Below are 17,519 nucleotides of genomic sequence, written 5' to 3' on the forward strand. Positions count from 1 at the left end.
CGTGCCGAGCCTATGTTGAGTAGGCTCAGCGGCGCACGCAAGCCCCGGGATGCATGTAAGTCCCGGGGCTTTCTTGGGGGGGCATGTCACGGCGGCGCGTCATTTGGGGGTGGGGCCGCGAGCATGGTTCCGGCTCGGGGGCATTTCAGGGGCATGGCTGAGGCCTCCGAAATGGCCTGACCGGCGCACGCAACAAAGGTGGGGGTTAGGTAGGGCTGGGGGGGTGGGTTAGGTAGGAGAAGGGAGGGGAAGGTGCAGGGGGTGGGAGGAAAGTTCCCTCTGAGGCCGCTCCGATTTCGGAGCGGCCTCGGATGGAAGGGAGGCAGGCTGCACGGCTCCGTGCGCGCAGCCTGACGATTTTGCATAGCCTTGCGTGCACCGATCCCGGATTTTAACAGATATGCGGCTATGCGCGTATCTATTAAAATCCCGCGTACTCTTGTTTGCGCCTGGTGCGCGAACAAAAGTACGCGTGTGTGCAAATTTGTAAAATCTACCCCTAAGGATTGTAGAGTGGTTCTAAAGTCCTCCAGATGTAATAAAGGACGTAAAGGTTTCAACATATGCAATCTAAAGAATGAATTTTTTTTACAGTCTGGGATATGTTTTGGGTCATAGACTAGAGTCAGTTATAACACCAAGATTACATGCTTTGGAAGTAATAGGCAATGAAGTACCATCAAGGTCTAGATGAGAAGGGGGGGCTACAGGCAGAATGTGGGATCGATGAGAGATGAATAATTTAGTTTTTGTTGTGTTAAGTTTCAGACGGTTATGAGAGAGCCAGGTTTTTTGGTTTTTTTTTCATTTATATTTTATTGAGGAACGAACAGAGAAATACAAATACATATAAGTAACACATCAAATAAGAAGTGCCGAATCAAAAAGGCAATTGTTAACAAATTCTTAATGCAATACGGTACATAAACTCCAGTGGACAAACTAGAGATCTGTCTCGGTTCCATACTTTTCCCACTCCCTCCCACAACCTCCCTCCTCCCCCCATCTCCCTCCTCCCCATTCTATACAGCAGTGTGAGATATAATCACTACATCAATCAGTCATCTGTCGCATGGGATTCAGCCCTCTATTGGCCTAGAAATAATATCTAAGTTACTCCTCTTTGCCATCCAAAGTTACCTAATCCCCCTCAGGGAGGAGTTGCTATATATATATACCAGCATACATATATAAGGAATGAATAAATGAAGCTTAGTGGTGTCAATCTTGTGATTTGGTCCTTAAGGCCACAGGAGGGCACCATCCTGATCCCTCTCAAACCGATTAATATAATGAATTAAGGGCGGCCATAGTCTGTAGAACATGGGTAAAGTGTCACGGCGCAATGCGGTCAGTTTCTCCATGTACCAAATATGTGTCAATTTACGGCACAGCTGAGACATTCCCGGTGGGTGGACAGCCTTCCACTGCGCTGCAATCAGCATTCTGGCAGCCATCGTAAGGAATACAAATAATTGATGGGGCTCATCATCAAGTATTGGACATGGAGCCCCCAGTAACCAATACTCCGCCTGCAACGGCACCTGGACCTCCAAAACTGTCTCAGCCATTTGTTGGCAAAGTACCCAAAATTGCTGTATCCTGGGACATGCCCACCACATGTGCCAAAAGGTACCAGTTTGAAAACATTGCCGCCAGCATAGGGGAGACCTACCCGGTAACCAGTGTGCCAGCCGTGATGGAGGATATTGCCACCTGTACAGTAGTTTATAACGATTTTCCTTTATGGACGCTGACATTGAAAAGCGTCCTAGCTCCTGAAAACACTCCTCCCATTTATCCTCACTCCACTGGGTGCCTAAGTCTTTGGCCCAAGCTGCTAAACGTGCAGCTCTCCCTTTTGCACTACGGATGAGCAGTTGATAAAGTTTTGAGGTGCCCTTTTGCACTCGGCCTGCTAGGATACAATAACCCTCAAAAATCGTGCGAGGCTGTTGTAAATCCTTTCTAGGGCCCTTTGTAAGCATAAAGTGACGGATTTGAGCATAAGCTAGAAAGTCCTCTTTTGGTATGGCATACGAAGATTGTAAGGCAGAGAATGGGACCACCCCTCTGTTCCATATTTGTCCATGATTAGTCAGACCTCTGGTTGCCCACTGTCTGAAAACGGAATTACTCTGTCCCATAGGAAATTCCCTGAGGTGCTGAATGTGTGGTAACACAGAGTAGTGTTTTACACCTATGAGGATTGGTTTCCACTTTTTCCATATTGTCAAAGTTGTTTGGAGGCTTGGGGGCATCGATGCCAATTCCCGCATGTTGTAGCCAATGTGCCAGAAAATAGCCTGTAGAGGAGTAACCCCGATCAGGTGTTGTTCTATCAATACCCATTGTTTTGGTGTAGTAAGGTCATGACTATCTAAAATATATTTTAATTTGTGAGGCGACATAGTAATGCATCAAGGAGGGTAATCCTAGACACCCCCCCCCTCCCCCGCTTTCCGGGGTTGATAGAGTATCTGACGGGCCCACCCGAGGGGGACTCTTGCACCATATAAAGGTAAAAAGCTTTCGCTGGAGTGGTCGCAAAACCCTCTCTGAGAGTAAACAAGGCAACACTTGGAAAAGATAACTGATTTTGGGCAGGAGGTTCATCTTAACCGAGGCCATCCGCCCAAACCACGACAGTTGCAGCCTTTCCCAGTTATCCATTTCCCCTGTAAGAGATCAAATCAGGGGGCTATAGTTCTGTTGCACCAGGCCCTCCAGGCCTAAGCCTAAATTGATGCCCAAATATCTGATGGGCCCTTGTGTCCATCGATACGGGAATGCCTGTTTCGCGGTCCGTAATAGGTCTGATGAGAAATGTACCGGGAGGATCTCCGATTTTTCCATATTAATGTGGAAACCCGAGAGTCTCCTGTACTGCTCAATCATGGATAGCACTGCGGGGACCAAGACCATGGGTTTCATAAGTGATAGTATAACATCATCAGCATATAAGGTAATCTTGTACTGTTGTTTACCACAGGCAATCCCCTGTACCTCCCTGGCCCTATGTATGGCCTCCACCAGTGGCTCTAAGCTAAGAGCAAATAAGAGAGGAGACAGGGGACAGCCTTGTCTCGTCCCTCTTCGAATGGGAAAATTGTCAGTATAGCCATGGTTAACCTTTAAACATGCTAGGGGATCCCGATACAACTCACGCACCCAGGTTGAAAAGGTCCCCCCCCCAGGCCAACTTTAGCCAGGACTGTGAACAGGAAAGGCCAGTACACTCTATCAAAGGCTTTCTCTGCGTCTAACGTCATGAATACAGCGGGGCGCTGCTTTGCTTTAGCTATAAAAATTAGATCCAGTAGTTTTCGTATGTTATCCGCGGTTGCCCGGCCTGGAATAAAGCCAGCTTGATCCTCGTGACCAGATGCCCTATCTGTCCCCTTAAACAAAATGCCAGGACTTTGGCGAGAATTTTGAGATCGATATTTAGAAGTGAGATCGGCCTGTAAGAGGCACAGTTCTCACTGTCCTTCCCAGGCCTCGGTATTTAGGTGATCCTGGCAACATTACCATGAGAGAGGAGTTGACCCCCTCCCATATTTTATTAAACATGGTTGCTCGTGGGGTCCGCAGTATGGTTCGGTATTTTTTATAAAATAAGGGGGTAAACCCATCCAATCCCGGGGCCTTCCCTGCTTTCAAATCCTTAATCGCCCAAACAACCTCTAATGAGGAAACGGGTTTACCAAGTGTTACCTGTTCTGGCTCAGATTTTTGTTCCCAAATTCGTAGTACCGCTGTTGTAGCAGATCTAGGGCACATGCAATAGTTTCCACATCTAGCGCTGCGATCGCCTCTCGCTTTTGGGTCACCCGTCTCCTGGGGTTTTTTTTATGGCGTTCTTCTAGTTCTCTTAGTTCCCATACCAGAAGCTCACGACGGGCTTGCCGTTGCTTCTTACGGTACGAGGCAAGACTCATGCAATAACCCCGTATGACCGCCTTCATACCCTCCCAAATCCCTATCAGGGATTCCCCCGCCACATTATTAAAGGAAAAGTACTCCTCCAGGGCTGCGACAATACGGTCACTATAAATTGGGTTCTTTAGGAGGGAGTCGTTTAGTCTCCAAAATTTGTGTCCAGCATCATCGAGATGTAGAGTGACCGACCAACTAACTGGGGCATGATCGGACCAAGTAATAGGTTCTATGTCGGCCGCTAAAATGACACTGACTAGGTCTTTGGACATTAGTATGTAATCTATTCGACTGTATGTATTATGAGGGTGGGAATAAAATGTATAGTTTCTACTGTAAGGATATTTTAGCCACCTGATATCCACCAATTGCATTGCGCTCATGAGATGTTTAAATGCCTTCCAGGCCCTCCCAGTCCCTCTGGGAACCTGAGTCGACTTATCGATTGCTGGTGTGAGAGGCACATTAAAATTACCGGCCAAAATTATAGATGAGCCAGAACATATGGCTAAGCATTTAGAGACCTCTTTCAGAGTCTCCGCTTGCTGAGATGGGGGACAATATACACTCACCAGCACCACGGGCTGATTAGACAACATGACCTGTAAAATAAGAAAACGGCCCTGTGGGTCACTATATTTATCCTGAACTTGGACAGCAAGGTAGAAGCAAATAGTATGCCTACCCCACTATACTGCCTATGTGGGGTGGCCAGTGCATAAAACTGCAAGGGATAGCGGCGTGAAGTGAGGAGACGTTCATCTCTGCGATGAAGATGCGTCTCTTGAATAAAGGCTACATGGGCAGAGAGCCGCGTGAGTTCCTTAAAAAGTTTCTGTTGTTTAACCGGAGAATTCAAACCTTTAACATTAAGGGAGATACATTTAAGATCAACCAGCTATATATTCCCTTCTGCCTCTCATCCCCCTTAGAGATAATAACCACATACCCTTTGTGTACACCCTCCCTGACCTGTCCCAAGCCATGATCTGAGTCAAGCTTCCACTGTATCGTGGGCATTTGGTCCCCAGTCCCTCCCACTTTCCCCCCACCCCTCTCCCATCCCTCCCCCCCCCCTTCCCCACCCACTCTAATCCACCCCCTCCATATCCCGCTTACCCTGTACTTTCTCGTCCACCCTTACCGTGGACCCCTACCTTAGGAGGAATGCCCCTTCTGCCTCCCCCACTGCATTGTAGGTACCTAAAACATATAATTATCATGTAACTCTTATTACTCTAAAGCAGAGCTTTCCAAACTGTGTGTCGGGACACGTTAGTGTGTCGCCTGCAGTGTGCAGGTGTGTCGCGCAAGCCCGGTCAACTCTGATGCGAGTTTGGGCTTTTTTTTTTCTAGAGATTCACTTTTTTTTTTCAGTTTATGGGTTGCTTATTATTGGGTGATTTTTGCTGTCAATCGTGTTTTTTTTGGGGGGCTTGGTGGGTGGAACGAGCCCAGCCATCCTTGCATTGGCTGCTGCTGCCGATGAGGCCTGGCCATGAGGAGTACTGACTGCAAGCAGCAGTGTCTGGTGATCATGGAAGGGAGTGAAGCACTTAACTGGCAACAATCAAAAAGACGAGGTACATGAGTGTGGGGGCCAGACATGTGCTGGGGGGAGAGAGATGAGTGAGTGGGGGGCAAACGTGCTGGGGGGACAGACATGTGCTTGAGGGGGAGAGATATGAGTGTGTGGGGGCCAGACATGTGCTGGGGGGAGGAGAGAGATGAGTGTGTGGGGGACAGACAATTTGTTTTATTATTGTTTCTCATAAATTATAACAATAACATGAATCTTGGAATATATATTTTTAATATAAATTTAAGGTTTTCATGAGATAGGTTGTGTCGTGAAACATTTTATTTATGTATATATTTAAGGAAACATACATAAATTGTCGAAATATGTTTCGTTCGTTTTAACCTTTAATAACCTCTGGTTTACTAGTAGACTGAATTACCGTGTCGTGAAATTATGTTTGTCTAAAAAGTGTGTCACCAACATGAAAAGTTTGGAAAGCTCTGCTCTAAAGGCTATAACATTGAAGAGGCCTGGCTCTCTCTTCACTCCAGCACAACCCTGTCACGAAATTGTCCGACCAAGCGGGTCGTGAAGCAACTGCAGAGCAAAACGTATGTCCAGGAGTGCCGAGGAAGAGACCGTCATAGCTAGTATGTTCTCGTATGCGTAGGCCTCTCTTAAAGCCGCTGGGCTACCCCCCAGCAAAATAATGAGAACTCCCCCCAGTATGTCCAGATGATCTGTTTCGGGCTTTTCAATTGGTGTAATTGTCCCTCACTGCCTTTCTCATGTTGCTCACCAAGCTGAGCATTCTGGATATGTTAAACAGGTTGCTCCGAATTCAACCCCTGGGTTTCCACCGGGTTTCTTGTGAGGCGTTGTCCACCTTTCCCCACTCGCTGCCATTGGGGTTGGCTTTGCGTGGTTATTTTCAAGGGAGGCTTATCTATAGAAGAGACATCCACGCCCGCAGCTTGTAGAGTCGGCAGAGCCTCCAGTGTGGTTTTTACCTGCGTCGTGATGCCCTTGATGGTAAAGGCTAGACCCCAGGGGTAAACCCAGCGGTACCGGATATTTTCTTTCCGCAATAGGGCCGTCAGTGGCTGAACTTCTCTCCTGCGCCGCAGTGTTGCAGTGCCAAGTCATTAAAGATTTGAAGCTCGTGCCCTGCCCAGCTGAAGGGTGATGCTCGGCAGGAGCAGCGTAGCAGGTCTTCCTTGACCAGAAAGCCAGGTGTTAATGGTAATGATGCATAAAAAGATGACTGAGAGATTATTGGTCCAAGAGTTAGAATAAGGAATAAAGAACTGAATATTGCCAATGTAGATTTTGAATTGCACATTTAGACTGTTCAGTAAATAACAGAGAGGTAATAGATACATATTAAAAAGAATGGAAGAAAGGGCTGATCATTGAGGTACGCCAGAAGATATGGAGTAACGCGCGGAAGAGTGTGATGTTTATCTGATATTGACGATTCGTGAGGAAGGAGTGAAACCAACTGTGAACCATACCAGTTATTCCAATTTAGTGCAATCTAGAAAGTAAAATGGTATGGACCAAGGTGTCAAAAGCCACAAATATGTCCAGGAGCACTAATATATAATATATGTTAACATTGAAGCCTCTGAAAATTGTATCGAAAGATGATAATAGCAGTGACTCAGTACTATGACACTTTCTGAAGCCATGCTGGTTGGGGTGAATCAGCTCATAGACATACACAATAGTGGGATCTGGGACTGATTGTATCTGATGATCTTAAAGTGGCCAAACGTGGATAAGGCAATGACAAAAGCCAGAAAGATGCTTGGGTGAAGGCCCTACTGAGACCATTTGGAATACTGTATACATTTCTGGAGACCAAACCTTCAAAATGATATTAACTGGATAAAGTCGATTCAGAAAGTGGTTTCTAAAATTATCACTGGTCTTTGTTGTATTACATATGGGGATAGATTTAAACATCTAAACATATATATCCTACAGGAAAGGCAGACTATGGCAGATATGACAGAGACATTTAAATACTTGCAAGGTATCAATACCAAGGAAAGGAGGCTCTGGAACAAGGGGTCATGAGATAAGAGTGAAAGGGGATAGACTCAGGAGTAATCTAAGGAAAGATTTCTTTACAGAGAAGGTAGTGGTCGATGCCTGGAAAATCTCCCAGTTGAGGTGATGGACAGTATCTGAATTCAGGAAAGCATGGGACAAGCACACGAATGGTAGAGATTGTAGAGCTGAGCAGTTCATAAGTAGCTGGTGATCCACTTGTTTGGGGAGGCTGAAAGCAGAGGAACAGGGGTGGAGCTGCACAGATTGTTTTCCTCCACTCCCTATCCCCAAGAACTTCCTTCTTAATTAATATTCTCTATCACAGAATAAAATAGTTTCAACATTTGATATCTTTGGCTTAATTTCCTATCTTGGTGTCTCTCTTTTCTTCCTTTCTCTGCTATCTATTCCTTTGTTTTGTTGTTGGGGGGTTTTTTTTGTCTCTTTCTGGTGTCCTGTTTCCTTTATCTTTTCAGCTTTATCTCTTCCTTAACTTTTTACCTTCAGCAGTGGATACTTTAATGCTTTCTCTACTTTTTTTTTTCCTCTTCTCCAGCTTTTTTCCTTTTTTGTCTCCTTTTTCTATCTGCTCTCCTTACACCGTTCCTCGTCCTCTTTCCTGCATTTTCACCCTGGATTCATTCCCTCCAACCTCCCCTCTCCCAATCCAGGGTCCTCTCCTTTTCCATTTCTTGCCAACCCTGGTCCTCTCTTTCCCCTTTCTCTTCCTCCTCTCCCATTTGCTCCTCCTCATCCCTCACCTTTCATATCCCCTTCATCCTCCCCCCCTCCATTTTATTCTCTCCCCTGTTCTCTCCTGTTTGTCTCTCCCTTCCCATCCTTAATCTCTCCTCTTGCTTCCCCCAACATTCTTGCTCTCCGCTCTCTCTAACCCATAGACCATCTCTTGCTTTCTCCTGTCACTGTCCCCCCACAAAATGTTCCTCTTTCCTTTCACTGCCTAACCACACGCGCTCTCCATCAAATAAAATCTTTTGCTTTCCTCTCACTCTCCCATCTCTTTCTCCACATTCTTGCTCTCCCCTATTCCTGCTTCTTCCACTCACAATCTCTTGCTTTTCCTTCCCTGCGCACACACTCTCGGCTCCATCTGCCCTCCTCGCAATCAGAATCTTGCTCTCTCCTCTGTGTCCTCATCCTTACTCACTCACTCTCTTGCTCTCTCCTCCTACTGTGCCCCTCACAAGCACACTTGCTTTCTCTGCCCTCTTCGCACACTCGCATTCTAGTTTCTCCCCTCCACTTTCAATATCCTCCTCACACACACTGGTTCTCCCCTCGCTGTGCCTCCCTCACTCTCACACACACATGCACACACACAATACAATCTCTCGTTCTCTTTTCTCTGTGTCCCCCCCCCCCCCCCCCCCCCCCCCTCCATCCATTCTTGTAACATAACATAGTAAATAATGGCAGAAAAAGACCCAAGTGGTCCATCCAGTCTGCCCAGCATGTTTTTTTTTAAATGAATTAATTATTTTAATTATGAGTAGTAATTGCTGCTACATACAGGCTACCCCCATGCCTTTTGTGAAGGGAAGTAACTGCCGCTCCTGGCAGGTTATCCCTTATCTTTATTTCCATCCTTTATCCACTAGTGGTTAAAAGATGCTTCAATGGCAAGAGGTAATAGGGAATTGGACTCAGACAGCAATCAACAAGGGCCCTGACTGTTACGGTCTGGGAAACTGATAAGTATGGGGGTGACCTGCACGGTGTGGCAGATACTACTATAAGCTTGCTGGGCAGACTGGATGGACCGTTTGGTCCTTTTCTACTGTCATTTCTAAGTTTCTATGTAATGATCCTCTGTTTTTCCCAAGCCCTTTTTAATTCCATTACTGTTGTTTTCACTACCTCTTCCAGGAGGGTATTCCATGCATCTTCCACTTTTTCTGTGAAGAAGTATTTCCTGACGTTATTCCTGAGTCTACCCCCTTGGAGCTTCTAATTATGTCCCCTAGTTCTGTGCTCTCTTTCTATTGGAAAAGGTTTGATTCTCGCACATTTATTAATACCTTTCAGATATTTAAATGCCTGCATCATATCTTCCCTATCACTCCTCTCCTCCAGGGTATACATATTCAAGCCCTCCAGTGTCCTCTCATAGGTCTTCCAGTGTAGACCCCTTTCTTTGGACTGCTTCCACCCTATGTCTATCTCTTTTGAGATATAGTCTCCAGAACTACAGTACTCTTGATGAAGACTCACCAAAGATCTGTATATGGCCTTTATCATCTCCTTTTTCCTCTCTATGCAGCCCAGGATCCCTCTGGCCTTAGCCACTGCCTTGTCAAATTGCTTAATCATTTTAAAACTGGCAGACATTTTAACCTCTAGGTCTCTTTCCTGGTCCATGCTCATCAGTCTTCTATCCTCCCACCACATAAAGCTCCTTTGGATTTATGCACCCCAAATTCATGACTCTGCATTAATTGACACTGAATCCCAGCTGCCAAACCTTTGACCAATCCCCAAGCTTCCTTAGATCACTTTTCATTCTCTCTACTCCTTCAGGTGTGTCCACCAGAGCCATAGTGTGCCTATGGCCAATTTGGCCATGGCCACAGTTGTGGCTACCGAAGGGCATCATAGTGCTGCCATCTCCTAGTGAGAGCATCGGGACCTCAGTAACAGAAAAAGCAGCTCAGTCCTGCTGAAATTGATAGCATGGTCATTGGAACTTTAGTGGAAAAGCAATTTCAGCAGGGCCACACTGCTTCGTCAGAGGAGAAATATTCTCTGCCATGGCCTTCCGGAAGGATTCCAAGGCCAGAGCTGGGACGGCCCCTGTGGCCAGAAGTTGTTCCATTGGCTGTGGGAGCTAAAAGAGGAGACTGCTGCTGCTTGCTGCTTCAAGGAAGCAGTGAGAGAGAGCATGTGTGTGTGGGAGAGAGAGAGAGAGCATGTATGAATGTGAAAATGAGAGAGCATGTGTGTGTGAGAGAGCATCTGAGTATGTGAGAGTAAGTGAGCATGTGTGTGGGAAAGAGTGAGAGAGCACGTGTATGGGAAAGAGTGAGAGAGAGCATGTGTGTGGGAGAGAATGAGAGCGAGCATATGTGTGGGAGAGAATGAGAGAGAGAGCATATGTGTGGGAGAGAGAGCATGTGTGTACGTGGGAAAGAACATGTGTGTATGTAAGAGTGAGGAGCATTTGTGGGAGAGAGAGTATGTGTATATGTGAGAGTGAGGAGCATTTGTGAATGTGAGCGAGAGCATGGTGTTTGTGAGAGAGAGAACATGAGTGTATGTGAAAATGAGCGAGCATGTGTGTGGGAGAGAACATGTTTGTATGTGAATAAGTGTGTGTATTTAAGAGAGCATGTGTGTGGGAGAGTGAAAGAGAGCATGTGTATGTGTGAGAGAGTGAGAGCACATGTGTGTTTGTGTGTGGGAGAGTGAGAGAGAGAAAGCATGTGTCTATGTGAGAGTGAGCGAGTGTATGTGTGTATGTAATAGTGAGAGAGAGCAAATGTGTGTGTGTGTGTGTGTGTGTGTATGTATGTGTGACAGTGAGAGAGAGAGAGAGGGAGCATGTGTATATACAACAACCCCACTACCTCTCTGCCTGCTAATCAATGGACAATTTCAGGGCATCCAGAAATCAAAAGTTCCCAGATATGGATAATGGGGATTTTTTAAAATCCTTATTAGTTTTAATTGTTGGGTGTTATTTGATGCCTGTTTTGAAATATTTTATTAGTGTTTGGAAAATTATTATGAATTTTTAATTATTGAATGTAATTCTATTCATTAGTTTTGAATTATTCTTTTTCTTGGTATAGTTTTACTCATTTTATTGTTTTATGAGGAATGGTAATGCTTCTGTTTTTCCACTGTTGCAGTCATAAAGAATTTGGCTTGTTGTGGTTTCCAGTTCAGTTTTTGTCTGTACTTTTCTATTTATACTTTATCATCTCTTTATTCTGTATTTGAGGGTCTATCTGTGTTTTGCATGTGAGGTGAGGTATTCCAATAGCATGTAGTTTCTATGTAGGGATCTATAGCAGCTTGGCTTATTCTGTTTTCCTAATAAGGGGTTTATTATTGTTTTAGGCCTGGTGTAATATTTGAGGGTGTTAACTTTCATAAGTAGAGTTGTTGGTGTTTGAGTGTTGGCATTAGTGTTGTTTTGATATAGAAAGTTTATAGCATTGTAACTCTTGCCTGTATTCCTCATACTCTTGCTCTCTCCTGCAGGGGCCAGAGAAAATGTTTCCCCACATCTGGCTGCTGATTGGCTGATTCTGCTGGCCAGCACCAATCAGAGCAGAAAATTAGCAGCAGCAGAAAGATGAGAGCTTACACCCAAATCCTGCCTCAACCTCCGTTCTAAGCCTATACTAAGGAAAGAGGCACCTCACCAGAAGAGAGGTCATTTTTAGGACCGATAGAGCCTGGCTTTGGAAAGAATTAGCCTCCCGTATGGATGGGAGTTGTCAAGACTTGGTGAACCATATGGTCTTTTACTGCCATTATTTTTCTCTGTTTGTATATTTCTATCACTATTAGAGCCACTGGGGCCTATGTATTAAAATGTAAAATACATACTAAGATTGCTTTGCATGCACTCAGAATCATGTGCTATTCACTAAAGCATGCATGCTAAACTGGTCCAAGATGTTAACACATATGTGCATGTAAGTGAAGGAATGTCAGATGCAAATTAGGTGTTAGTAAGCATGTGCTAAACAGCATGGTGTGCTCTCCTCTATGCTCTGTTTAGTGCATGCTTGTTAAGGCTGAAAATGTAACATCGGATCAGAGTCAATATTAACCTTTTAGCTTGCAGACTATATAAAAGGCTTTGCTGTCAACATGCATTATGAGTTTCAAGATGGAGGAGACGCACAGCAGCTATTGACACAGGATGAGCTGAGTTAGCAGTGGAGAACTGCATAGAGGCGAAACAGAAGAAGGGAAGGCCAGAGAGGAGAGAGAGTCAGTGAGAAAAGGAGGCAATAGAGGGGAAAGAAAGGAAGGGGAAGATGGAGGAGGCTGCAGGAAGGGGGCCAGAGAAAGCTCTGGCTGGAAGGAGGACAGGATCAGCAGAAGACAACAAGAAGGCAGCCACAGCCAAGATCCATCCTACTTGACCTGCCAGAGGAAGAGTGAATTCTTGTGTAGCACTTGAGCTCAGAGATCATTCCAGCCCTGTAAGAGGAGATTAAATCTGAGAGCCATCTTCAGACAGCTCAGTCTCATGCCATACTTGGGGTTTGTCAAATGCCTTGCCTTTGGGTCTTTTCAGACCACAGTGGCTGCAGTTGATGGAACTGGACCACAGCATTTTCTCCAGGTCTTTAAAACAGATTCTGCTATCCCTGCACAGATAAGTTAGGATATGCATTCAATATCTCAATCAGAGGCAAAAACGGCAGGACTTCAAACGGGACTTTTCCAACATCACCGGCCTACAATAGATGCAGCACTTATGCTGCCTGGTGAAAAGGAAAGGCCCTATTGGAAAAGGAAATTCTTTAATTTGCTGAATGTACAAGTGGCGAGTGACATGTACATGTGAATACTGAATCCAGATATTCTGGGTCTTGTCATAATTCCTTTATCTTGTGTTGCTCTACCCTGGCCTCTTCGAGCAATTTGAGGATGGCCGTAGTGACAGAGCATGGCTGCTAGGTACGGTAATTATTTCTTTATCTATTACCCTTCAGCCCCACAGCCCACCTCTTTCTCACTTCCTGCCATAGGAAAGCTCAACAAACTTCAACCAGAGTATCCATGTAAATTAAACACAGCCACAACTATCTTGCCAGAAACCACACTAGAACATGTGCACATACTCATCAATTGCTGCAACCACCATGGGTGCAGAGGGCATTGGAAGCTTTGGTAGGAAAGACACCCTCAAAGAAAAACAACACATATTTTGATCAAACAGTTGTCACCTAGGAATCCTATTCCTGGGGTAATTCTGCGCACAAAAATGTGAAATTCTGCAAAATAACACAATATACATCACAGTCTTTTGAGTAATTAATGTAAAATGTAATTCAGAAGTTATTACTCAAAGATGCAGATTTTTAAATATTTTGAGCAGAATTCCCCTAGAAAGGGAAGGGACACTGTAAGAGTGTCCCTTCCCTTTCCATACTGCCCTGGCCAGACCTCTTTCACTCTGCTCTCTCAGGCACCAACTCCTCCACTCTTCACTATTTCTCCCTTCCCCCTCCAAGCTCAACTCTTTCCACTCTATTTCCACCCCCTAGCCCTCCATAGTTTGACCCTTCTCTCATACAGCCCCTAACACAGGCTCCCTCTATCCCTCTCATACATGTAGGCTCCCTCTCTCTCTCAAACACATATACATACTCACCCACACTCACACAGGCTCTCTCTATCCGACTCTCTCACACATACAAATCCTCTCACACTGGATCCCTCTTTCTCTCTCACACTCACACACTTACACAGGCTCCTCCTCTCTCTTGCATACACAAACACCTCATAACACAGGCTCCTTCTCTCTCCACACATATATACCCCCCTCACACAGGCTCCCCCTCTCTATTGTATGCACACACACTCTCACAAGCTCCCTTTGTCTCTCACACACATGCACCCTTTTACATAGGCTTCCTCTGTACATCTCTCACACACACACACACCCTCCCTCTCTCTCATACACACATACACTCTCACACAGGCTCCTTTTCTCTCTTGTACATATACACTCCTTCACAAAGGCTCTCCCTCCCTGTTGCATGCACAAACACCCACACCCTCACACGGGTTCCCTTTGTCTCTCTCTCATACACACACACCCTCTTACACAGGCTCCCCTCTATACCTCTCTCACATACACATACACCCTCACATGGGCTCCCCCTCTCTCTCATACACAAACACACACACACACACTCTCACACAGGCTCCCTCTGTCTCTCATACGCACACACTTTCACACTGGCTCCCTCTCTCTCTTGCACATACACACACACACACTCACACAGGCTTCCTCTTTCTCTTGCACACACATACACCTCCCTATCTCTGGCACACATACGCTCATACTGGCTACCTCTCTTTCTCTCTCTCATACACACACACACACACACACACACACACACACACTTGACACAGGCTACAAACCAAGGAAAACAGGGTTCAAATCCACTGCTACTTCATGTGACCTTGGGCAAGTCACTTTACCTTCTATTGCCTCAGGTACAAACAGATTGTAAGCCCTCTGGGGCCAAGGAAATGCCTACAGTACCTGAATGTAATTTGCTTTGAAGTGCCAAAAAAAGCAGAATATAAATAATAATAATAAATAAATGAATAATAATGATCTCTCACACACATCCTCACTCACACATACAGGATCCCAATCTCTCACTCACATGCACACTCCCTCATAATTTCTCCTCACATATATTATACACTCCCTCACACAGGCTCCCTCTCTCACACTCACACACAGGCACCCTCACATGCACATTTCCTCCATCACACAGGCTCACAAGCTCAGCTTTCTTGCCTTTCATGCTGGGCTTTCTTTGCTGCCTGCTGATCTTTGCTGCGAGTGGGATTTTCAGGTGCAAGCTGGATGGGTTCGGTTCATGTCTGCTAAGCCTTCCTCGACTTCGGCCGCAAGTGAGATAGGCTCTGTTTGCAGCCTACCTGGGCCTCCTTTGTCTTCAGCCATGAGCAGGATGGGCTCCACTTGTGACTCACCAGGCATCTTCAAATTCTGCGCGAAAAAATAAAATTCTGTGCAAAAGGGGAATTTGTGCTCCCGCAGTAGCACAGAATTCTCCCAGGAGTAGAATCTCAACGCAGCTCACTTTCTCTGTGATTTCCTGTGTAAAATTATTTTAGGAAGTTATTTTTAGTTTCCCAGAAGAGCATTATAATGTAGATCAATATATATGACATAGCTTAGCATAAGATGTTTTTAAATCGCATAGTTTTTTTTTTTCCTTCTTCTCTTGCTCAATAACAGGCACTGAGATATGAGCAAGGAACACATTTGTTCACTGTCAGATAAGGCCAGTGAAGGCTGGTGCCTGGAGTTAGGTAGTGGCAGGATACCTGCCTAATAGCTATAGCTGGGCCATAAACTTTATTGTAACTGTGAGTTTTAATTAGAACAATTAATTAGAATATAAGAAGCTGCAATTGACAATATTCTTTGGATGAACCAGGGACAAGAGTGGGTAGCTAGTTCTTGGAGGACCCCGAGCATGTACTGTCTATCGTGTCACAGGATACACTGTCTCATAGAAAGAAAGACCTACTGTTATGCCTGTCGGTCGCAGACGGCTGCGACTGCGAGTACTCACTGATTGTTCCACACTTCTATCCTCCCCGGGTCTGCTTGCTGCACAAGCCTGCCTGCATCGCCACGTTTCCCGGGCCTCCTCGCGAAGGCGTGGACGCCATTACTTCCTGCTTTGATGTCGGGCCCTCCTAGACGTGCAGGTCACAAGTCCCGCCTTTGAAGCCGCTTCGGCAGGAACCTCGGGGGCGTCCCCATTTGATGATGTCATCAGACTCCTGTATTCAAGCTCCTGCTTCGCCCCTAGCAAGCCGACTTGGCAACAAGTTCCGTACGAGTCCTACACCTGCCTCTTGTTCCTGAGACACCGCTCCTGCCTGCTTCGAGGATCCTGTCGGCACCCGCTCCTCGGGGGTCAGGGTGCGCTCTATGAGGTCTTGCTCCCTGGCCTACCCCGCTCCTTGGGCTGGCCCTGCGCCTCTTGGGTCTCATCTGGCTTCCTGCTCTTCCTCTGGCTCTCCTTGGGAACTTCTGCAGCGACTTGTGAGTCCTCAGCTGGCCTTCTCCGCTCCTCGGAGTTGCGCCGTAGTATTCAAGACTGTTCACGCTCCACGCTCCTCGGGCCGTGCTCACCTATTCTCAGACCACCCTGGCCTTCCTTGCTCCTCAGGGTTGCGCCGTAGTTTTCAAGAATGTTCGTGCTCCCTGCTCCTCGGGCCGCGCTCACCTATTCTCAGACCACCCTGAACTTCCCCGCTCCTCGGGGCTTGATCCGGGATATTCTACTATTGATAGCTGTCCCGCTCCTCGGGTCCACTTCTCTACTACTCAGCCAGCTACCCTCCAAATTCCAGGTACCTGTCTATGTGAGCTGCTGGATTTGGCCTCGGGCTCACTGCCCTGTGGGTTCGCCTACACTCTCTACGCTGCAGCTTCGCCCTTCGGGGCTGTCCTATTGGCGTATCCCCTGCTCGGCTGTTTGGGCCCCTACCACCCCGTGCTCTGCCTGGCGCCCTCTCTCACCAGACTCTCCAAGTACTGTCTACAGTCTGCTACCCTACGGGGGTCACCTCCTGGTCTCTGGGGTTCTCCCCACGACTGTGCACAGCGCTTCCCTACACTCCAACACCTCGCCTCCTGAAGGTGCGGACCTGTGGGGCTCCTCCCCACAGGCTGTGTCAATTCGCACCTCGAGCCAAGGGTCCACATACACACACACCAATCATAACACCTATGAGGAAAGTATTCTTTGTATAAAATCTTTTTTTAGTCCTATCTTTGTTATTGCAATAGCTATTTGCCTATTGATTTATGCAGTACTGCTGTGATCTATGTGATATTTGCCTTTGCTGGTTATACAATTTTCTACCATACTTTACCATATTTAGTAAACCAAACATTTGCTTTTATAAGTTTGTGTGTGTGTGTATGTGTTTTCCATGGCATAATATAACCTTCATTCGTCACTGCTTACATTTCCTGACAGGTGTTGTAGGATATGGGTGTCAGTCATGGCTTCTCATTCCATTGTCTGCTCCGAGGACACTGGCAAACAGGAGGTACAATGATATCTATACCTTGACATGCTCCATAGTAGAGCTGTGCCCCCCAAAAAAGTGTCTGTCATTGTGCTCATGTGTTGCACTCTTCACAAGACTACAGAGTCTTGTCAGACAAACTTAAACCATCAAAAAGTCCAAAACAAAAATAAAGCCATGGTGCAGCTGTTTAATTGTA

The sequence above is a fragment of the Rhinatrema bivittatum genome, chromosome 4 (assembly GCF_901001135.1).
Source record: "Rhinatrema bivittatum chromosome 4, aRhiBiv1.1, whole genome shotgun sequence".
In the NCBI taxonomy this organism is placed as follows: Eukaryota; Metazoa; Chordata; class Amphibia; order Gymnophiona; family Rhinatrematidae; genus Rhinatrema; species Rhinatrema bivittatum.